Genomic DNA, 10,192 nt, shown 5'->3' on the forward strand with positions numbered 1-10,192 from the left:
GACCTAACCTTAGCTCCAAAAGAGGTTTTGCCAACCCATCACTCAACTTCCACAGGCTGGACACTTCAGAGAACTGTGAGTGAATGCTGTCATAAAAGATGGTTCTAGACAAACATCTGCAGGAAAAGCAAGTCTCTTCTTCTTGCCTCAGCATCCAGCTAAACTGCCCAGCCCTGCCTGTCTGTGTTTCAGCTTAGTTCAATTCCTGACCCTGTATCCCTGACCCCCATCTGCCCCTTACCGTTTCTGCCAACTCCCTCCCCACCTCACCCCATATCCTGGTAACACCAAGACTGAACAGGTGCAGGCCCAACATGATTCAATCCCACTTTATTATTCATAAATATGTTCATAGACCCTTACTCTTGCCTAGGTTTGCAAATAGTACTTTATTATATCACTTCTGCCATAAACGCAGTAAATTCTAAAGGGAAAAATTCCAGTGTCCCCTTCAGACCTTCCACAAGAATACTGGGTACAGGATAATGATAGAAAGGAAACTCAACCATTCTGAGATTCAAATGCTGGGTGGGCAGCCGATCTACACACAAGCTAAACCACATCACAAGGACTTTTGCACCTGCTTCTCAGCACGTACAATTCAACTTTGTGCCTTAAGCCAGGTGCAAGTGGCCTGGGAGCTCCAGAATCCTTCACAAACACAGAAGGCTGCAACTATTACAACTCAGAGCCCTGAGGCTCCTACACCACTACTACCTGTTCTAGGCAGCCCATCCCAGCTCTACTGCATCAAGGGTGCGTCAAGATCCACCAGTGATCAGCTGCTTCCTGAGCCCACCTGGACATGGGGTGGCACTGCAGACCCCAGATCTCACTTACATACTGAGCAATTTGGCTGAAATGGAAACATTCCAGTGATGAAGCCCTATAGAAGCCTGAGGTACAATTTTTTTCCTCTGCTGCAGGCTGGAAGTTTGTTAGTTGTTTAAAATCCTCTTTGCATTGTGATGGAGTACTCTTGGGGTTTTTTTTGGGGGGTGGGAGGTGTACTCTTGGTTTTCATTGACATTTTTCACTGCAAAATTTGGTCTTCCCTATAGCACTTCATTGTAAACCAATCCCATCAAGTTATGTGTGGGGGTTACTATGGATTTTCTTCCCAGTCTCAACCCCAATGGCCAGATACATACTAAAATATCACTTTTTTTCTTTCTTTCATATTATTATGGAGAAACATATGTGGATTCCTTTGATCTAAAATATCACCTCCAAATGCATCGGCCAATCTTTCTCTGACCACCAACATCTTTCTCCACCATTTCTTAGCACTTGCCTTCAGCTCCAGCTGGACAAATTTACTCTCCTTTTTACTTTTTAAATTAAAGTGTAGTTGACTTACAATATTATATTCATTTGAGGTGTACAATATTGTGAATCAATATTTTTATAGGTTACATACCATACAAAGTTATTGCAATATTATTGACTGTATTCCCTGTGCTGTATATTATATCCCTGAAACTTATTTATTTTATAAATGGTAGTCTGGACCTCTTAATTCCCTTCACCCATCCCTCTGCCCCACTCCTATCTGGCAACCATTAATTTGTTCTCTGTATTTGTGAGTGTCTTTTCATTTTGTTATATTTGCTTGCTTTCTTTTTTAGATTCCACATATAAGTGAGATCATGTGACATTTGTCTTTGTCAAATTTATTTCACTTAGCAAAATACCCTCTAGGTTTATCTATGTTGTTGCAAATGGAAAGATTCTGTTCTTTTTATGGCTGAGTAATATTCCATTATATAAATATATATGTATATAAACATCTTCTTCAACCATTCATCCAACAATGGACAGTTATGTTGCTTCCATAGGTTGGCTATTGTAAATAATGTTGCAATGAATATTGGAACACTGGGTGTATATATCTTTTTTAATTAGAGTTTTCCTTTTCTTAGGATAAATACCCAGGAGTGAGTTGCTGGATCATATGCTAGGTCTATTTTTAATTTTTTGAGGAACCTCCATACTGTTTTCCATACTGGCTGCACAAGTTTTATATCATCACCAACTGTGCACAAGCATTCCCTTTTCTCCACATCCTTGCTAACACTTATCATTTGTTCTCTTTTTGATGATAACCTCTCTGACAGGTGTGAGGTAGAATCTTACTGTGGTTTTGGTTTTGTGTATTTTTGTATTTGTATTTCCCTGATGACTATTGATGTTGAGCATCTTTTCATGTGTCTGATGGCCATCTGTATGACTTCTTTGGAAAACTGCCTATTCAGATTTTCTGTCCATTTTTAACTGGGTTGTTTCTGTTTTTGATATTGAGTAATATGAGTTATTTGTATAGTTTTGATATTAACCCCTTATTTGATATATCATTTACAAGTGTATTCTCCCATTCTCCCTTTTCATTTTGTTGATGGTCTCCTTCATTGTGCAAAAACATTTTAGCTTGATGATGTAACATTTGTTTATTTTTGCTTTTGTTGCCCTTGCCTGAGGAGACATACCCCCAAAAAATATTATGAAGACTTATGTCAAAAAGCATACATCCCATATTTTCTTCTAGAAGTTTTACAGTTTTAGGTCTTACATTTATGTCCTTATTCCATTTTGAGTTTACTTTTGTATATGGTGCAAGAAAATTGTCTAGTTTCATTATTCTACATATCTACTTTTCCAAAATCACTTATTGAGGAGACTATTTTTTCCCCATTGTATATTCTTGCCTTCTTTCTCATAGATTAATTGACCATATGTGTTTGGGTTTATTTATAGACACTCTATTCTGTTCCCCTGATCTGTGTCTCTTTTAGTGCCAGTACCATACAGTTTTTTGTTTTGTTTTTAAACATCTTTGTTGGAGTATAATTGCTTTACAGTGGTGTGTTAGTTGCTGCTTTATAACAAAGTGAATCAGCTATACATATACACATATCCCATATCTCGTCCCTCTTATGTCTCCCTCCTACGCTCCCTATTCCACTCCTCTAGGTGTTCACAAAGCACCAAGCTGATCTCCCTGTGCTATGCAGTTGCTGCCCACCAGCTATCCATTTTACATTTGGTAGTATATATAGGTCCATGCCACTCTCTCACTTCATCCCAGCTTACCTTTCCCACTCCCTGTGTCCTTAAGTCCATTCTCTACTTCTGCATCTTTATTCCTGTCCTGCCCCTAGGTACTTCAGATCTTTTTTTTTTTTAGATTCCATATATATGTGTTAGGTATTGGTTTTTCTCTTTCTGACTTACTTCACTCTGTATGACAGATTCTAGGTGATTCCACCTCACTACAAATAACTCAATTTTGTTTCCTTTTATGGCTGAGTAATATTCCATTGTATATATGTGCCACATCTTCTTTATCCATTCATCTGTCAATTGACACTTAGGTTTCTTCCATGTCCTGGCTATTGTAAATAGAGCTGTAATGAACATTGTGGTACATGACTCTTTTTGAATTATGGTTTTCTCAGGGTATATGCCCAGTAGTGGGATTGTTAGGTCATATGGTAGTTCTATTTGTAGTTTTTTAAGGAACCTCCATACTGTTCTCCATAGTGGCTGTATCAATTTACATTCCCACCAACAGTGCAAGAGGGTTCCCTTTTCTCCACACCCTCTCCAGAATTTATTGTTTGTAGATTTTTTGATGATGGCCATTCTGACTGGTATGAGGTGATACCTCATTGTAGTTTTGATTTACATTTCTCTAATGATTAGTGATGTTGAGCATCTTTTCATGTGTTTGTTGGTAATCTGTATATCCTCTTTGGAGAAATGTTGATTTAGGTCTTCTGCCAATTTTTGTATTAGGTTGATTGTTTTTTGATATCAAGCTGCATGAGCTGCTTGTATATTTTGGAGATTAATCCTTTGTCAGTTGCTTTGTTTGCCAATATTTTCTCCCATTCTGAGGGTTCCCTTTTCATCTTGTTTATGGTTTCCTTTGCTGTGCAAAAGCTTTTACATTTCATTAGGTCCCATTTGTTTATTTTTGTTTTTATTTCCATCTCTCTAGGTGGTGGATCAAAAAGGACCTTGCTGTGATTTATGTCTTAGAGTGTTCTGCCTATGTTTTCCTCTAAGAGTTTTATAGTGTCTTCCCTTATATTTAGGTCTTTAATCCAATTTGAGTTTAGTTTTGTGTATTGTATTAGGGAGTGTTCTAATACACTGATGAAAGAAATTAGAGATGATACAAACAGATGGAGAGATATACCATGTTCTTGGATTGGAAGAATCAACATTGTGAAAATGCCTCTACTGTCTAAAGCAATCTACAGATTCAATGCAATCCCTGTCAAACTACCACTGGCATTTTTCACAGAACTAGAACCAAAAATTTCACAATTTGTATGGAAACACAAAAGACCCTGAATAGCCAAAGCAATCTTGAGAAAGAAAAACAGAGCTGGAGGAATCAGGCTTTGTGACTTCAGACTATATTACGAAGCTACAGTAATCAAGACAGTATGGTACTGGCACAAAAACAGAAATATAGATCAATGGAAGAAAACAGAGAGCCCAGAGATAAATCCATGCAGATATGGTCACCTTATTTTTGATAAAGGAGGCAAGAATATACAAGGGAGAAAAGACAGCCTCTTCAATAATTGGTGCTGGGAAAACTGGACAGCTACATGTAAAAGAATGAATTAGAACCATACTGTTTTGATTACTATAGGTGTGTAGCACATTTTGAAGTCATGGAGTATGATATCTCCAGCTTTATTCTTCTTTCTCAAGATTACTTTGGCTATTTGAGATCTTATGTGGTTTTATACAAATTTTAGGAGTATTTCTCCTAATTTGGTGAAAGATGCCATAGGTGTTTTAATAAAGATTGCACTGACTCTGTAGATTCCTTTGGATAGTATGGACATTTAAGCAATATTAATTTTTCCCATCCATAAGTATGGTATATCTTTCCATTTATTTGTTTCATCTTCAATTTCATTAATCAGTGTCTTTTAGTTTTCAGAGTACTGGTCTTTCACCTCCTTGGTTAAATTTATTCCTAAGTAGACTGACCCTTGAACAATGCTTTGGCTAAGGGCGCCAACCCCCCAACTCAATAAAAAATCTGTGTATAACTTTATAGGTGGCCCTCTGTATCTGTGGTTTTGCTTTCACAGATTCAACCAACCATGGATTGTGTAGTACTGTAGAACGTATGTATTGAAAAAACTCATGTATAAGGGGACCCATGCAGTTCAAACCTGTGTTGTTCAAGGGTCAAGTGTATTTTATTCATTGTGATGTGATTGTAAAAGGGATTGTTTTCTTGATTTCTCTTTCTGATACTTCACTATTATTGTATAAAAATGCAGCTTTAACATTTTTGTACATTAGTTAGAATAATCTATGTGAATTATTAGGCTATCTGATACTAAAGATCTAATTTTTGTGCCTTCTAATACCTTTCTTATTACACTTTTACATTAAATCAGACAGTTAACTTGAAAAAAAATGCAGCAGATTTTTTATATTAATCTTGTATCCTGCAACTTTACTGAATTCATTTATTAGTTCTAATAGTTTTTGGGTGTTGTCTTTAGAGTTTTCTATATATATTATCATGTCATCTGAAAATAGTGACAGTTTTAGTTCTTCCCTTCCAATTTGTATGCCTTTATTTGTTTTTCTTGTCTGATTGCTAGGACTTCCAATACTATGTTGAATAAGAGTGGTGAGAGTGGACATCCTTGTCTTGCTCCTGATCTTAGAAGAAAAGCTTTCAGTTTTTCTCTGTTGAGTATGGTATTACTGATGGGTTTCTCATAAATTGTGTCTATTGTGTGGAGGTATGTTCCCTGTGTACCCACTTTGTTGAGAGTTTTTATAATGAATAGATGTTGAATTTTGTTAAATATTTTTCTGCATCTGCTGAGATGATCATGTGGTTTTAATTTTTCATTTTTTTTTAATGTGGTATATCACATTGATTGATTTGAAGATATCAAATCATATTTGCATCCCTGGAATAAATCCCACTTGACCATGATGTATGATCTTTTTAATGTATTGTTGAATTTGGTTTGCTAATATTTTACTGAGGATTCTTGCAACTATATTCATCAGAGATATTGGCTTGTTTTTTTGTTTGTTTGTTTTTTTTTGCAGTGTCTTTGTCTGGTTTTGGAATCAGGGTATTTCTGGACTCATAGAATAAGTTTGTAAGTGTTTCCTCCTCTTCAATTTTTTGGAATAGTTTGGGAAGCTACTTGATCTTGGACTTTTGTTTGTTAGGAGATTTTTTTGTTTTGTTTTTTGTTTTTACTGATTACTGTAATCAGTCTGTTCAGACTTTCTACTTTTTCCTGATTCAATCTTGGAACGTTATATGTTTCTAAAAACTTATCCATTTCTTCTAGGTGGTTCAATTTGTTGACATGTAATTGTTCATAGTATTATCTTATGATTGTATTTCTGTGATTTTGATTGTAAGTTCTTTTTCATTTCTAATTTTATTTATTTGGGCCTTCTCTCTTTTTTCTTGATGAGTCTGGCTAAAGTTTTATCAATTTTGTTTATCTTTTCAAATAGTACCTCATAGTTTCATAATTGTATTTTTCTCTCTCTTTTTTTTCCTTTTTTTAGTCTCTGTCTCATTTATTTCCACTCTGATCTTTATTATTTTCTTCCTTCTACTAACTTTGAACTTTCGTTATTCTGCTTTTTCTAATTCCTTTAAGTGTAAAGTTAGGTTGTTTATTTGAGATTTTTCTTGTCTTTTGAGGCAGGCCTGTATCATTACAAACTTCCCTCTTAGAACCTCTTTTGCTGTATCCATACATTTTAGAAAAATGTGTTTTTATTTTCATTCATCTCAAGGTATTGTTTTATTTCCTTTGATTTCTTCACTGATCCATTTGTTTTTTACTAGTATGTTATTTAGCCTCCAGGTGTTTTTTTTTTTTTTTTCCAGTTTTCTTTCTGTAATTTATTTCTAGTTTCACACAATCATAAAAGATGCTTGGTATAATTTCAGTCTTTTAAAATATTTTGGAAAAAAAAAAAAAAAAACTGGAGGGCTTCCCTGGTGGCGCAGTGGTTGAGAATCCGCCTGCCGATGCAGGGGACACGGGTTCGTGCCCTGGTCCGGGAAGATCCCACATGCCGCGGAGCGACTGGGACCGTGAGCCATGGCCGCTGGGCCTGTGCGTCCGGAGCCTGTGCTCCGCAACGGGAGAGGCCACGGCAGTGAGAGGCCCGCATACCGCAAAAAAAAAAAAAAAAAAAAAAAAAAAAAAAAAATATTTTGGGACTTGTTGTGTGGCCTCCTGGAGAATATTCCATGTGCACTTGAAAAGAATGTGTATTCTGCTGTCTGAGGATGGACAGTTCTGTAGATATCTATTAAATCCATCTGTTTATTGTGTCATTTAAGACCAATGTTTCCTTTTTGATTTTCTATCTGGATGATCTATCCATTGATGTAAGTGTGGTTTTAAAGTCCCCTACTATTATTGTAGTATTATCAATTTATCACTTTATGTCTGTTAATATTTGCTTTATATGTTAGGTACTTCTATTTTTGATTGGCCTTTTTATCATTATGTAATGCCATAATTTGTCTTTTGTTATAGTCTTTATTTCAAAGTCTGTTTTGTCTGATGTGAGTATTGCCACCTTAGCTTTCTTTACATTTCCATTTGCATAGAATATCTTTTTACAATCCTTTACTTTCCTTTTTTTATGGTTTACTTATTTATTGTATTGTATTTATTTATTTATTTAAATTCCTTTATTTTTTTTCAGTTATATATATATATACATGTATCTATTGTTTTTTTAATTCTTTCCCCAGGGAACTCTGCTCAATATAATCCTTTACTGTCAGTCTGTATGTGTCTTTAGCTCTGAAGTGAGTCTCTTGCAGGCAGCATGTAGATGGGTCTTGCTTTCTAATCCACTCAGTCACCCAGTGTCTTTTGACTGGGGCATTAGTCTATCTAAATTTAAAGTGATTATTGATAGGTATATACTTATTGCCATTTTGTTATTTGTTTTCAGTTGTTTTTGTAGTTCTATGTTATTTTCTTCTTCTTTTAGGCTCTTCCCTTGTGGTATGAAAATTTTCTTTAATGTTATGTTAGAGTTTTTATTTCTTTGTTTTTTGTGTATGAGTTGTATCCTTTTTCATTTGTAGTTACCATAAGGTTCTTATATATCAATATCTATATCTGTATATTATTTGCATATTATATATATACACACACATTTGATTTAAACTGATAGTTATGTAAGTTCAAACACATTTAAAAATCTTACATTTTTTACTTCCCTCCCAAAGTTTTGTTTTTGACATCATATTTTACATTTTTTGTGTATTTATTGTAATTACAGTCGATTGTATGACTTTTGTTTTTTAACTTTCATACTAAGTTTTTAAGTAGTTGATCCACTGCCTTAATATATATATTGCCTTTACCAGTGAGATTTTTTTCCTTCATATATTTTCTTATTTCTTGTTAGAGCTTTTTATTTTTCACTTGAAGAATACCCTTTAACATTTCTTATAAGGCAGTTTAGTGATGATGAACTCTTTCAGTTTTTGCTTATCTGGGAAAATTTATCTCTCCAATTCTGAATGAAAAACTTGCTTGGTAGATTATCCTTGGTTGTAGTGTTTTTCTTTTGGCACTTTAAATATATTATGCTACTCCCTTCTGACATGCAAAGTTACTGCTAAAAAATCAGCTGATAGTATTATCGGGGTTCCCTTGTATGTGACTCTTTGTTTTTCTTTTGTTGCCTTTAAAATTCTCTTGACCTTTAAATTTCACCATTTTAATTATGATATGTCTTAGTGTACATTTCTTTTGGTTTATTTTTTGGGGAGCTCTCCATGCTTCCTGGAGTTAGACATCTGTTTCCTTCCATAGGTTAGGAAAGTTTTCAGCCTTTATTTCATCAAATTTGTTTTCTTCCCCTTTATATCTCTCTCTCCTTCTGGGACTCCTATAATGTGAATGTTATTAAGCTTGATGTTGTCCCAGAGGTCCCTTAAACTATCTTCATTTTTTAAAATTCATTTTTCTTTTTGCTGTTCTGACTGGGTAATTTCCACTATTCTATCTTCCAGGTCACTTATTCATTCTTCTGTATCACTTAATCTGCTATTGATTTCCTCTAGTAGGTTTTTCATTTCCATTATTATATGCTTCAGCTCTCATTTTTTTAAAATGTTTTCTAATTCTTTCTTGAAGTCCTCACTGTTCCTCTCTTCCTCTCTTGAGTTCAGTGACCATGTCTATGACTGTTACTTTGAACTCTTTATCAGGTAAATTACTTATTTCTGTCTCATTACAGTTTTTTTATGGGTTTGTATCTTGTTCTTTCATTTGGAAAATATTCCTGTCTTCTCATTTTGTTTGACTTTCTGTGTTTGTCTCTATGAATTAGGTGAAACAGTTGTGTCTCCCATTCCTTTGTGTAGGAGCATCCCTATGCAGACTGCATATGCCCAGTATTTTTGACAGGAGGGCTGGAGCTAAAGCAAGGGGGGCTGGGGCTTTTTCTGGGGTACATGGTTGCCACCTTGGCCAGGTGGGCTGGAGCTGGAGCCCGATGTGGGCCAGGGCTTCTCCCAGAGCACATAAAAAAACCACTGCCTTGGTGGGGAGAGGGTTTGAACTGGAGCATGGCTCAGACCAGGGCTTCTCCCAAGGTATGCTGAAGACGACCACCCTGGCCAGATGGGACTGGAGCTGGAGTCTGTTGTGGGCCAGACCTTCTCCAGAAGTGTGCTGGAGCCAGAGCCAGATGCAGACTGTGGGTCATGTTGGGGTGGCCTTGGCAGGCCAGCTAGAGTGCCAGGTGCTTTTCAACCTGCTGCCCCTGTGCTGGGACTCAGAGTATGAGTTTGTGAGACTCAGTTTCCTACAGCCTCTCCCAGTCATAAGCCCCACTGGTTTTCAAAACCCATTAAGTGGCCTCATTTTCCCAGAGCCAGTCCCCAGGGCTGGAAAGCCCAATGTGGGGCTCAACATCCCTGCTCCTTAGGAAGGGCCTCTGAGTTTGTGATATCCCCTTTCTCTTTGGGATCACCCATTGAGGGTATGGGTTCTGACTGGATTATTTCTCTCCCCTTCATACTTGTCTAAATATGGGTTTTCTTTAGATCCTTAATTGTAGAAAAGCTGTGCTGCTAGTCTTCAGGTTGTTCTCAGAGAGAGTTGTTCTATGTGTAATTGTAGTTTTGGTG

The sequence above is a fragment of the Kogia breviceps genome, chromosome 15, assembly GCF_026419965.1.
Source record: "Kogia breviceps isolate mKogBre1 chromosome 15, mKogBre1 haplotype 1, whole genome shotgun sequence".
Lineage (NCBI taxonomy): Eukaryota > Metazoa > Chordata > Mammalia > Artiodactyla > Physeteridae > Kogia > Kogia breviceps.